We start from the raw sequence: 14,336 nt of genomic DNA, 5'->3' as shown, positions 1-14,336 counted from the left end.
AAGTCCTTATTATCTCCTAGATTTAGGGTTTGAAGATATCTTTTGTTCGGGAGACATCTTTTCTAGTGAAGAAACTCTCAAGAGGACGATGATCAGCTACCACCACATGAGCCAAGGAGATCAAGGGATGAGTTAAAGACTCTAGAGAAGTGGAGTTACCCATTTGATGAAGTTCTTGAAGTACAATTGAAGAGATATTGTGAAAGGGGGAAGTCAAGATATCTCTCTTCCTTATGTTTATCTTCTTCTCTCATTTGTATGAATTCATGAGGGGCTAACCGTTCGGCGGTGCCCTGAGATTGTGAACTATGTTCTCTCTTATACTTTGACTACTTGAGTTTTAATTCCTATGGAGTACTTCTATTGTATTCTTGTGTTAATTCATGTGTTGCATAACTTGGCATGCTTGATTTGCGTAGTTGCTAAGCAAAACTTGGCATGTGTCGATTACTGTAGTTGTGACTACTTTGCGTAGTTAGAAGAGTTAGCATGCTTGAGACCCATAGTTTCTCTAGCAAAACTTGGCATATTTGAGAGCCATAGATGCAACAAAGCTTTTGAGCACCCACACGGATCTTAGAATGTACCTTGGTAGGCATTAGACTCAAGTTGGTATCTTGAGCATATAAAAATCATCTCGAAACATTGATCTCTTGTTATCGAAACTCAACCATAGTCTACCTAGTTCTTCCATCCCTTTGTTCTTTAGTTTTGATTAGTAGTTAACTACTTTATAACCCCCATTCAGTTTGACTAGACATTAGAGGATCAATTAGTATTAGAAGTTCAGTCCCTGTGGTTCGACAACGCTAACCCCTTGTGGAGTACCACTTTATTACTAGTAACGATCCGTGCACTTGTAAAGAGTTCATTAGCCTGTAACATGAATAAAACCAATTAAACCACAAAAAGGGCATCGATTCATCAATTAATACATGAATAGTACATATATACGTATAAAATCATACAATCGGGCATTTATCAAGAAGCTTAAACATCATGGTAGCATCTTTTACAACATCTAATGAATCAATGGATTTTAAGAAAATAGTGTCATGGGGATTATTGGCAAGAAAATTAATCAAACTTCTTCCTCTCATATCCTTCCAACCATCTGATAATATGGATACTCCAGTTTGTGTCCATGTCTTAAGAAGCTCATCAACAAAAGCTTTAGTTGTTTTCACTTCCTCTTCTAAGATCCAACTTCTAAGTTCATACATGGTAGGGCGTTTCAAAATCTGACCATATGAACTAATTGACCTGCACATATTAATAAAAGATGGAGAAGTAGCCACATTAAAATCTATGCTATTCTCAAAAAGGAATCATCCAATGTCTATGCAAACTCAATTTTGAGCCTCCTTTGCACTTGTAGGATTCATGGATTTTGGATCCCCTTGATTACCTTCTATTCCATCATCCAAATTAACAATGAATCTATCCATTGGTCCTCTAACTCCTCTTGAAGAACCACCACTTGAAGAATCAAAGGATTCAGACAAGAATTAACATCTTCTAAGGATGCCTGGCCTCCAAAATAAGATCCTGGATCAACCATATCATAAATCTCTTTTGTGCCACTTGTTTAGCTATGTCACCTTTCTTCAAATATGCATTCATTTATTGTTTAACTTCTTTGGGAACTTTAGGGCATATGGCGACATTTTTATAAGTACAAGCAATGTGCTCCAATTTTTTTACACCTCCTTTAACAACTTTATTGCAAAAGTTATATCTAATGTGTATATATATATATATATATATATATATATATATATATATATATATATATATATATATATATATATATATATCCTTTTACATCTCCATCAATCTCCACCTTTGTACCATATTTCCAAGCAGATCTCTTCTATGACCTTCCTTTGTCTTCATTCATAAATTGTTAATGTCTCATATTGTTAAGAGATCCCTCAATGTAGGCAATCAAACAAGAATTAAATTATCTAATGCCTTTAAACAAATGAATAGAAAATCCATGCACCAAATCAAAAAAACAAACACCAATGCCTTTAAACAAACACAAAAGCTAAATTTTCAATGAATGAGAAAAAAGAATCACCATGAGTGACTCAAATTAGAAATGGAAACCCTAACAAAAACAAATAATATGTTCATCCAAATCAATTAGGGTCAAACAAATTAGAAAGAAAAAGAAAAGACACAATTATAATAAATATCAATACAATCAATGAATCAAATTAGAATAACAAGAATAACTAAAATCAAAACAACAAGCATCAATGCAATCCAATCAATTCAAAATGTTCATCCAAACCAAAACCAAAACAAAAACAAATGATTACAACACAAAACAACACCATTATGATTGACCAAAACTAAAATTTTAATACAAGAAACCTATCAAGATAAAAGAATAAAAAAGGAGAGAGAATGCTAAAACAAACCTTTTTGAGAGGTTGGACAGCGAGCCCGGCAAGAAGAATGTTAGGAGAGATACAAGAGTCTTTATCGATGGCGATTCGGTGAGTCAAGAGAGATAGACTGGGCAGTATTGAGAGAAGTCAGACTGGAGCAGGTGGTCCAGCAGATACTTAGTGCAGGGGCATAGAGACAGCTCTCTCTCATCACTGACAACACTTTCGAGCATTGCTGCTATGTCCCTATGTCCCTCAAGACCTAGAGGTCGATGGAGATGCTGCAACATACTCACATTGCTAGAGTGGCCAAGTATTGTTTACGACAACCTATAGATATTGCTCCTACTGGTGCACCTAGCTTACCTCCTGCCCCTACTGCTTGTTCGACATCACCTCCATCTACCCATGCTTTCTCTAGCCACACTGATCATGTCACTTGTTCTATCTCATCATTCAGGTGCCTATAGAGGAGTGTTGTTCGGATAGCTAAGCATCTTGGTGGCCATCTCTCACCTGAGCCGATCTCCCCTGTGCAACTTTCTCACCATGTGGGGGTTGACACTGCTGATCTGAGGGAGGATGATGCTTCTTCTTCTTGGTCAGACACCAATTCCCTCACAGAGAGTGCTCCATTTTGATTCGTGCAGCTATTGTTATTTATGTTTTTCTATATCCTGGACTTGTACTTTCTTCTTATTTAGTTGGACTTACTAGGTTTAGTTAGCAAGGTGAGTCCCCTGTTAAACTGACATTTTGGTTTATTTACTTTATGAATTTACTTTTTGTATTTCTAGTTCTTATTTATTTTATTTTGTTATGAATTTTGAGCTTCACTTGCATGCCTCTTGTCTCATCTTAGGGATTGTGTGGTTGAATGGATGTTGGAAAGCACGTTGAGAGTGGCAACATCACTCTCCATGTTTAGGAAAGTTTGATAAACTCCCCTTAATTCGTTGTGTTCTCAATTATTTTTTTCATTGCATATATTTGTTTATTGAGGACAATGCACTATTCAAGTGTGGGGGAGGGTTTACTTGTATTCTTTTTTAGATGAGTGCTTAACTAAGGATAATCTATGATTGTTGTTGATAGAAATTCTTAAACCTAGGGGACTCGTGTGAGTTAGTTATTTATCTGGAGCTAAATTGTAGACTCTCTCTTACGTTGAAAACCTAGGTCCCTTTAACTTCACCCTAAGTGTGGAGCCACTTGTTTTAGGATGAAAACTTGATTTGTTAAGACCTAGTTTTCTTGTATGCGTTCTTGTACTAAGAAAAATAAAAAAATAAAAAACCTAGAAAATTGGATTCTTCTTGGAATGCCCTACTGGTTGCTTTTAAAAATATTTATGTAAAAAGATGGTAGAAAGAGCTATCGACTTAGAAGAGTGAAAGTTGTTCTTGAGCAGTCAAATTTTGGGTATTTCTCGTGCACATTTAATAACCTACCAAGAGAGAAGGCTACCTCTAAGGTGCATGAAGCTATTACCCACTGTGTTTGTCAAATTAAGATCTAATTTTGTTAGGATGATTCTCAAAGAGCATGGGGCACTCAATTTAGGGTTTGCACACACACAAGGTCTTTGAAATAAGAGTGTAGTCTTTTATTTGAGTACCTTAATTCTTCTTCTAACCCCCGTTGATCCCTCTATGCTTAAGAATTTTCTATTCTCGTGAGATCAGAAGTGATGCACTCATCTTTTCTTTTGTTGAGCGATGTGAGATTGCTTGAGGACAAGCAATGATTCAAGTGTGGGGGTATTTAATGAGTGCAACTTATATCATGTTTTACTCACCCCCCATTCATACTTTTGTTTCTCTTTTAGATTTTTTTGGATATATACGACTCTATTCTGGATATGTTTGTTCATGGTATAGGATTTTAGGGTTCAAAGCTAATAGGAGTGATATCGGGAGGAAAATTAACCAAAGAATGCATATTTTTCTAAGTGTCCAAGCCAAACACACCCAAAGCACGGTAGTGCTCTGTAGCCATGATTATTGCTATTTAAAGAAGCCTGAGTAGCTGACCAAGCATGGCGGTGCTTCCAAGGGGAGCATTGTCGTGCTTTTTCCCTGTGATTATCACTGAATTGGAGCACCATTTGCTCACATGGGAAGCACTATTTGAGTGTTCCTTGCATGGGCTTGCTCATGCTGAGCATGGGCAGAGCATGGGCAGAGCATGACCATGCTCTCCCCGTGATTTTCTCTGGAGGACACTTAGCGCATGGCCTAGCACGACCTTGCTCAGACCATGTTGAGCTCAAAAAATCCTTTTTATCTCCAAGATCTAGGTTTTTGGGGCTATCTTTTATTTGGAGGTTTTCTTCTAAACTTGGAGAGTACGGAGGAGGACAATGATCAACCTACACCACACCATCTAAGGGGATCAAAGTCTAGTTGGAGGCACTAGAGAAGTGGAGTTAGCTCATCCATGAAGCTTGTGAAGCACAACTAAGGAGAATTTATTAAAGGGGGAAGTCATGATTTCTCACCTTAGTGTATTTATTTATTCTTCTCAGTTGTACGAATTCATGAGGGGATTATTCTCAGTTGTATAAATTCATGAGGGGCTAACCGTTCCATGGTACCCTGGGATGCTGAACTATGTTGCTTAGTGTACTTTGACTACTTGTCTTTAATGTCTACAGAGTTTTATTGCCTTCTTGTGTTATTCATGTGTTGCATAACTTGGCGTGCTTGATTTGCGTAGTTGTTTGTGCAAAACTTGGTGTGTGTAGGTTACCGTAGTTGTGATTGCCTTGTGTAGTTACAAAACTTGGAGTATATGAAGCCTGTAGTTACACTTGCAAAACTTGGCGTATTTGAGAGGCGTATATGCAACATTTCTTTTGAGCACCTGCAAGAACCTCAGGTTGTAGCTGGTAGACATTAGAAGCAAGTCAATACACTAACGTACATAGGGATTGTTTCAGGGCATTACTCTCTTATTATTGAAAAGTCAACCCTAGTCAGCTTGTTTTTCCACTCTTTATCCTTTTATTCTGTTTAGTTAATCTTTATTTATTAACCATTCCTTAACCTACTAGAGATTAGAAGATCAATTAGTACTAAAAGTCCAGTCCCTGTAGTTCGACAACGCTATCCCTTATGGGGTATCACTTTATTGCTTGTTACAATCCATACAGTTGCGTTGATAGTGCATCATATTATATCTTAAAATAATGGGTATTGGATGATTAGAGATTTAATTAATGCTTATATATATATTTACATTATGAACCTTCAAATATATATATATATATATATATATATATATATATATATATATATATATATATAGTATATATTATATTTTGTACAATTATTTAGAATTTTTTAAAAAAATAATTTTGTTGGCCAGTAGAAGTCCTATAATTTTTTTAATGGTTATTGATGATAAATTTTTATTATTTTGAAAAATATTTTAAAAACTTGTTTTATTCATACGTGCAAGAGAGTTTGTTTTGATTTTGCTTTGATTTCATATCTTTTATTCCATTGGATTGGAGATGATTATCAATCATCAATAAAATTATTATTTATATAACATGTTATAAAAAATATATTTTTAAATAATTTGTAGATAATGAATCAAGAATAACAATTAATTTATATTAATTATTTTTGTCAAATTAATATTTAAATTATAAATATTTTTAATATTTTTAAAAATGGTTAACTAGAGAGATAGGCAGTGAACATCTTTGATACAATATTAAAATATATATTTTATAATTAATTTGTATTTTAGAATAATCTCATCCACTGATTTGATGATTGTTAAAAAACTCAATTTTATAATAATCTCATCCATTGATTTGATGATTGTTAAAAAAACCCTAGCCTCCAGTGTACACACTGTCTCTTTCCTCTCATCCCATCCGTCATCACCAACTCAAAGCCGTCACCATCGAAAGCCGTCACCACCAGCTCAAAGCCAACCTCCTATCACCACCGGCATCCCCCTTCCGCCACTGTCCGCTTCCTCTCAGGCCTTCACAAAGACTCCCTTCTTAGCCACTTTCTTTTCTTCTCTTCATGGGCGTACGCCTATTCTGCCTCGAGGTGGATCGCCTGACCCAGTTGAGGCGCAGGTTCCGCCATCAGCCATGGGGGCGTACGCATCGAGGCAAGTGGTCACAGCCTCGCCTTAAGGTGCACCTCGAGGTGTACGCCTCGTTCGTCATTTTAAACCTTGCTAAATACTAGTTCTTCTTTTATTATTTAGTTTACCAATTAATGAAGTAGTATAATAGAAAGGAAACAAAAGAAAACAATACAATTTACACAATTTATAAACTAGAGAAGATAATATCATAGAAGACAGTGCTTGGACTCGAATCATTTTGGGTTATCGATGTAATGATTTCTAATAAGAATTCTTGAATCTAATCTCATTAATAATTCGACTGAGGAGGTTCCTTACTTATGTCATATCCCTAAATGACTAGAACCTAATCCTATAAAGGATATGTATTTCATAAATTCCCCTTATGATTGCTTTATGTTCTATGAACTCTTTTATTACGTCACCCTAATCAGGATAAATCTTATTACTCTATCTTTAAGACACAAGTTCATTATCTTTTAATTGTGGTGGATCTTACATGCATTTGGGCTCTTGTAACTTTATTGTATTTTCTGTATTAGATAAATTTGTACTTCAGTAGTTAGTCTATATTTTTGCTTTGAGACAAGTTTTGAGACTTTACAGGTCCATTGGGCCTTGCCCCTATGGAACTGCTGCCATTTGTCCATTTCTTGGGTTTGGCTTAGGCGAGTCCAGGGTGTGACAGTACGTAGGGATAAAAGTTTATTAATTTGAATGAAATATAAAAGTTTTCACAAAAAGAGGGTGAAGTCTAAGAAATATAACATTTATCCATTAGCATATTTGCTCTTGAAGTTGATGTTAATCTTACGTGTGGCTATAACCACTACAAGAAAGTTGCTCTATAGCGACCAAATTTAGTGGAAAATTTATAAATTTGTCACTATAAATCTCTATAGCGGCAGATTTTTTATATTAGCCGTTAATAATGTATTTTTAGCGGCAAATTTTTGAATTAGCTACTATAGACATAAATTTATTTATTATTTTTTTAGCAATAGTTTCTATAGCGGCAAATCCATGTATTAGCCGTTATATATATATATATATATATATATTAAATTTATAAAATTATATTTAACGGATTTTCACTATTTATTATTATTTATTTAAATAAAAATTATTAATGGAAAAATTTATCATTCTGAATTTTTTGGATATTTTTTTTCAAAAATTTTTACTCAACTTTGAAAACTTTTTAAACTTTTATTTGTTATTTATTTTGTTTTTTAATATTCTATTACCCCAAATTTTATGGATTTTCAAATTCATTACTCAAGATTAACAATATAACTCACATAAATTTGTTATTTATTTTCAATTTTATGGATTTTCAAAAATAAAATAACTCACAGAAATAAGTCAAACATGACCAAAATTAATTAAAAAAAGATTGATTAATCTCTTTAAAGAATTACTGGTCTTTTAAAAAAAATTTAAAGCTATATCTTTTACAACCCACCATCCAAACTGAGTAATCGCGTACATCCATTGCTCATCAACATTTTAACCCGTTCTTCATTAGCATTTCCTTGGTTCCATTTTATACTTGATTTTTTAATGAATATCTTCAATGAAGCCCATTGATTCTTTAATTTTCCCAACGATCAAGTCCTGGTATTTTCACGAAACAACGCTCGCGTTATATGAAGTAAAGGAAAAGCACAAAATGATTTCTTCCACGTTTCACATTTCCATTTTGTTTCCCTGTTTCCCCTAAAATTTACAAACTAAACGTTAGAAAAACAAATTTTTTTTTTTTAAAAAAAAAGCATGACCCCCCATCCGACCGTTCACCAAACTGATCAAAGAAAATTACACTTCTTCCTCACCGCCCTCACTGCCCTCCTCCCCATCTCTTCCACCATCTCTGTCCTTCCCTCCCTCTCCACCACCTCCTCCACCCCACATCCCTCGCCAACCCTCTAAACCTCCATCCACTCCATCATCAAGTATATATAAACACCTCCCCCTTCTCCTCATCTTTCTCATCGAGAAACCATCAAAGTCTCTATGAAACCCTAGAATGCTCTTTGCATTCATTCTTTGTCGTGAATGGCTAACATGCAAATGGCCGTGGTCTAGACCATCGAGTTCCAAGCCGAGATCAACCAGCTCCTCAGCCTCATCATCAACACATTCTACTCCAACAAGGAGATCTTCTTGCGAGAGCTCATTAGCAATTCATCGGATGTATGTGTGATTTTCTTTTGGTTTTGTTATTAATTGTTGGGTTTGATGGGTTTTTGGTGGGATTTGTAGGCTTTGGACAATATTCGGTATGAGAGTTTGACAAATAAGAGCATTCTTGATGCGCATCTGGAGTTGTTCATCAGGCTTGTGCCGGATAAGGTTAACAAGACGCTGTCCATCATCGATAGTGGCATTGGCATGACTAAGGCTGGTGAGTTCTCTTGATCAATGTCATTCTCTCACGCATTGTTTATTGGTGTTTTGATCTTTTGTCTTCTAACTGTGGTGATTTTAGTGTTTGATACCAATATTGCCGAGTTTGATGAATGTTTTATGTTTATTGATTATCTCTGTTTTCTCAATAAATTTGTGGATTATTTTATGAAAGAGAGAAAAATATTAGTCTGGATTGAGCCCTGGGCGAGTTGTTGAGAACATGAAATGCCAATCAATGTTGTGATCCATTTGAATTGATTGAGTAAGATTACTACATTTGAGATTGAAAATAGGAAAAGAATTTATTTGCTAGATAATCTTTCTTTTATGATATTTAGTTGATTAATGAACTTATGAATTTATTGTTTGAAATTATGATTGATTGTTTATTTATGTTTTAATTATCAATGCTAGACTTGGTGCTTTTCTTTTCTATCATACTTTTCTGTTGTTATGTTCTTTTCTTTTCTTTTCTTTTTTCTTATTGAGTTTTAGAATAAAGAGGCTGTGAATGAATAGAATAAGACCATTTGAGGGAGTACTTGGGTTATCACATTGCTCTTAATCTCAATGACAATGACTTGCTTGTATATATATATATATATTGCATTTGTGTTTTGAGCACCTACTATGACATCTCTAACTTATGTGTTCTGTATGATAAAATGTGCTTTTCTGCAGCATTTATGGCCAAATTTATAATTTTTATGAGCATATGCAGCATTTGTGACCAAATTTATAATATTCCATTAAGATCCAATGTTGCTCGAGATATTTGTTTCTTATATGCTACCATCATATAAATATATGCTAACAATATGGCTTGCCAATCTTATTTGTAGACTAGCCATTTCTTTGATAGATATATTTAGTAACCAAATTCTACCATCATATTTACTCATATTGCCTGTTCATATGAATGTAATTATTTCAGGAACAAAAGATTGCTGAAGTTGGTAATTCAATTTGGCTGAAAGCTTGTTATGTGCTGACAAAATTAGATGCCATGGTTACTGCTTTTAGGAGATGCATAATAAAACATGCAGACAGTCAAATCCATTGGTTTGTTATAAAAGCATCTCTGTTATATTTGAATTTTTTAATCTTCGGGTTGTGCATTGACATTACATAAAGTTGTTTACTACCGACATGCTAAGAATGTTTGTGCATTGTGTATTGATGTAAAATATTGAATAATCTTTGATGTTGATTCTTTTGCAAGTTTAGATTTACATATTCAGTTGAATGGTGGCAGTTATTTAGCTGGGCTATTTTCTTGAATTGTTTTAGAAGACTTCTTGTGAAGACCCATAAAAGAGTATGCATTGGTATTTTCTCTTTGTTAGCTGCTCTGGTGCATCTTTTACTTTATTTAGTGACACTGGACAAATGGCATCACTAAAAATCTTAATCAATGTTCTCATGTTTCAAACTTGTGTCCATTTCAAGGCAGGTTTAAAGAACTACTTTATTTGGACAATTGTCTTCTCTTCTCAGAATTTGTGCCAGCCTTAATCTTCTTCTTTGTCTCTATTATTTATTTATTTTATAAGTTGGTAATTAGTAATATATTTTCATAAATCATTCTTACCTTAATCTTCTTCTTTGTCTCTATTATTTATTTATTTTATAAGTTGGTAATTAGTAATATATTCTCATAAATCATTCTTACCTTAATCTTCTTCTTTGTCTCTATTATTTATTTATTTTATAAGTTGGTAATTAGTAATATATTCTCATAAATCATTCTTAGTTTTTGTTTATAAATTATTTTAGAAGAGAAATATGGTTTTGTCTGCATTGGTAAATTTATCTGTGGTTATCTGTGGTCATTTCAATCTATTATTATTCAAGGCGAATGGTTGTGAGTTTGTATGAATGAATTGATGCATTCTCAACATATAGGTAACACAAACAGTAATCATATTTGCATCTCTAATTTGATTCTTTTTTTTTTCGGTTGCTTCTAATTAAATAGTTATTTTAATTTTCTCCTTTAAGTAACAATCAGTGGTTTGCTTGAAGGAATGCTATCAAATTTTAATTTCTCTTTATTTGTTGGTTGGTTGTTGAAGTATTCATGATGGAATAAAAATGCTACTACGAAAGGACTCCAATGAAAGATCGATTCTTTATACGACTTGGTTTAGTTTATATGCAAAACATATTTTTATTGAATAATGAAACTACAGTGAATGTTGGAACTTCTGACTTAATTTCTATATCTAGACGATGATTTGACTCTGTTTTATCTACAGATGTGTGCTATGTAAATCTGATTATCTTGGTGTTCCATTATTTATCTATTTTAATTCATATGGACAAGGCTTCCTCCTCACATAATTCCATGAATAAGAGGCCATGCTCTTGTAACTTTGTTACTCTTGCAATTTTCCTCTCTATGGCTTTCTTTGTTGGGAGCCCTTTTCTTGTTAGTGACTACAAATAAATACATTTATTTCCTTTTGATTTTATCCTAATGACACCTCAAATATTTCTGTCCACTCCTCTATAAATTTCATTTTAACAAAGTTAATTTGCAACAAGCAACGCAACTTTGAACCATTAAATGTACCCTTTATACTTTCTTTGGTATAGTACACCAGTGAAACAGTGGTAGGAATCTGTGTCTTGATAAATAATGAGAACAAAACCTTTTAGCTGAGACTGCTTCCTTAGCTTTGCAGAAATTACTGGGATGGGGAATAACTGATTCCTTTCAGAGTAAGAAAGGTAATTTATCCAAGGTCATAGTCACTCTTTTCTAAATCTTTTGGTGTTGATCATGTTGTTTCTTTGTAAGCACTTACATTTCCCTGTTAATTATTATATCGGTTTAAGAGTCAATGCTAGCCTTCAAGGAGTGAGCCATTACCAATCGGCATTGTTAACAGCACAATGAACTTGGAAATGAGACCACTATGGATTGTGAGCAATCTTCCCAAAGAAAGGTGTGTGAAAGCATTCCCTATTCCCTTGATATGAAAGGACACTGTGATGTTTGGCTTAGTTTTTTATACTTAAAATATGTAGCCTATTATCTCCTTCCATTTTAGCAGAATAAATCCTACATTTTTTACATTATCATTAAATCTGAATTAGGATTTTGATTTGTTTTATCACTCTCGAATATTTATGGATGTTTCTAATGAATTCTATTTTTTTTTTACAATTGGCCATTGTAGTTGGGATAAAGCAAAAGGAAATTGTTAATCAAATTGTTAAAAAGGTATGTATTTTTGTCTGGTGGATGCCTTTTTCTAGCTCTACAATTCATGATTCTTATCCCTTTTTATATGAATTACTTCTCTGATTATTTATTTCATTATTTTTAGTTCTTTCCCAATGATTTCACTGACATGCTTTTCCATTATGATGGTGTTGTTGATGAATGGAGAGACTTGCACTGAAGCGATAATACATTGCATTTTTTTTTTTTTTGCAATAAATCAAACCAAGTGGTAGAGGCTTTTCTTTTTTCATTTTTCTTAAGGTTTGTGTTGCTTGTGTTTACAATATGTGCATGTTTGTTCCTATATGTGCACCATTTATTTATTTATTTATTTATTTTGTGATTATAGGTGTTTTGCAAAGTATTTCTTACATCCAGATATTGTTGCCGAGTACAAATATATTTTTCTCTAAGATGAGGATCTTGGGGTAGAACATTTCCGTCTAGGGCAATATGTGCAATTTTGTGGACCAAACCTAATCTTAAGCCTTGATTTTAAAGTTTCATCAAAGAATGGAGCTTTTCCTATCGAGTAGTTTCCTACATACTATTCCATAACCTTTATTTATTTCTTCGGTGTTTTTTTTAACTTGGTTTTATTATTGCATCCACCTTTTTTATGCTTAAATGTTCAATCCATGATCCCCTTAAGTACTTCGTGCTTATACATGACCAATGATCTTTAATGCGACAAAGCATTATGATATGATTATCAAGAAGCATGTTTCACTACTAAAGATGTGTGTCATAGGAACTGAGACATCATTGGAATTTTAATTACTTAAGAAACATAGTCAACTATCTGCAGTTATTTATCAATTGTTGAGAGGGTAAGGATTGGAAATATCACAACCGGCATTGGACACTAGTAAATTTGAAGTGCATCATCAAATTGTTGCATGGAGACAAAAAGGCGATGTTCATAGGTCTGGTCTTATTTTCCTTATGATTATGTTGAATAATGTCATTCCTTATCTGTGTCTGCTTCTAGTCCTATTGCAGAAGTTTAAGGATTGTTTCCCCTTGTGTTATATAAATAGAAGGATGCACAAGTTCAATGGTGGCGGTAGATGCTATGAGAACAGTACCTCTCCTCCATGTACTGGGTAGGATTAATCTTTATAATACCTTCTATGAATTTGTAGACTCATTAGCCATGTCGATGTGGGCATTGCATTGATCAATGATAAGTGCTTGTGCGATAAAATACGAAGTGTTCTTTCCTTGTGTTGAGCATTACTATTCTTGGGTTTTAACGCTAATATGGGTGTATTTATGTTACTTTCATGCAGGTAAGATTGTGAGACCGATTATGAGAGAAAAAAGCCAATGTGGGTCGTAATGCACTAATTTGGAGAAAATCTTGCTAAGGTTCAAACGCGAAGACGTAGGTCGGGTTCCAGATGCAAGAATGTGTGCCAACCTCCCCGTACTCGAGTTAGCACAACTATTTGGAGGGGCACAAGGGCAATCACATTCAAGCATTCCGACTTGTGCATATAGAACAAGATCTCCACCAACATGTCCGTTATTAAAGAAGCAAGGCGATCCACGACGTAAATGTGTGCCCGTTTGCATTACCTCGATAAAAGTATGGATTTAGGAGTATTTCAGGCTGGTACCATAGCAGGGTATTGTAGAAAACACTGTAGGAAAAATACTACAGCAGCATTGTTTACAGCCGGCCGAGAAAACAGGAAAACAGAGAATCCACACAGGCGTGTGAAAATTCCACAGGGGCGCCCATATGGGCGTGTGGATTCCCGATTCCAGCCCTTTAAAAGCCAATTTCAGCAACGATTTCAGCATTTGTTTCTCCATCTTTTCCCCAACATGAGAGAGGGCGGCGGCTAGGGTTTTGAGAGGTATTAGCTAGGGCTTTGGAGAGGTTCTATGGCTCCGACATCGCGCGTCGTTTGGAAGAAGGTTAGTGGGAGAGCTTTCGTCTGCACCGATCCAGCGAGGTGTATCCTAGGCCGGACAAAGGGACCCTTGCGACGAGTAGAGGACTCTCCACAAGACTATCGCCATGACTAACGAGGGGGTTTTCTATGGATGCTTTGATTTTACATTCGATTTCATTGATTGTATCTAGCTCCATGGAGAGCTAAACTCCTAGTAGGTACTTGGGTATTTGTGAACCATAGGATGTATTCGTTTTATTGAATCTCTTTATT

The 14,336-nt window shown here is 34.5% G+C and overlaps 2 long non-coding RNA genes across 4 annotated transcripts; both read left to right on the top strand.

The window, feature by feature from the left end:
- The first annotated feature begins 8,323 nt into the window (after nucleotides 1-8,323).
- LOC120267619 lies at nucleotides 8,324-10,151 on the top strand. The gene is made up of 3 exons (XR_005538504.1): nucleotides 8,324-8,711; nucleotides 8,781-8,922; nucleotides 9,862-10,151. It is a non-coding gene; the product is annotated as an uncharacterized LOC120267619 (long non-coding RNA).
- A 537-nt stretch (nucleotides 10,152-10,688) lies between these two features.
- On the top strand, nucleotides 10,689-13,495 carry LOC120266680. Of its 3 annotated transcripts, none has more exons than XR_005538232.1 (4): nucleotides 10,689-11,878; nucleotides 12,113-12,156; nucleotides 12,968-13,265; nucleotides 13,452-13,495. It is a non-coding gene; the product is annotated as an uncharacterized LOC120266680 (long non-coding RNA). The 3 variants fall into 3 exon arrangements; XR_005538233.1 differs by having other exon boundaries at nucleotides 12,113-13,085; nucleotides 13,200-13,265; XR_005538231.1 differs by having other exon boundaries at nucleotides 12,113-13,265.
- The last annotated feature ends 841 nt before the right edge of the window (nucleotides 13,496-14,336 follow it).

Source organism: Dioscorea cayenensis, chromosome 8 (genome assembly GCF_009730915.1).
Source record: "Dioscorea cayenensis subsp. rotundata cultivar TDr96_F1 chromosome 8, TDr96_F1_v2_PseudoChromosome.rev07_lg8_w22 25.fasta, whole genome shotgun sequence".
NCBI classification, from domain to species: Eukaryota; Viridiplantae; Streptophyta; class Magnoliopsida; order Dioscoreales; family Dioscoreaceae; genus Dioscorea; species Dioscorea cayenensis.
The sequence above is the reverse complement of the archived record's forward strand: the minus strand, read 5'-3'. Positions and strand labels throughout refer to the sequence as shown.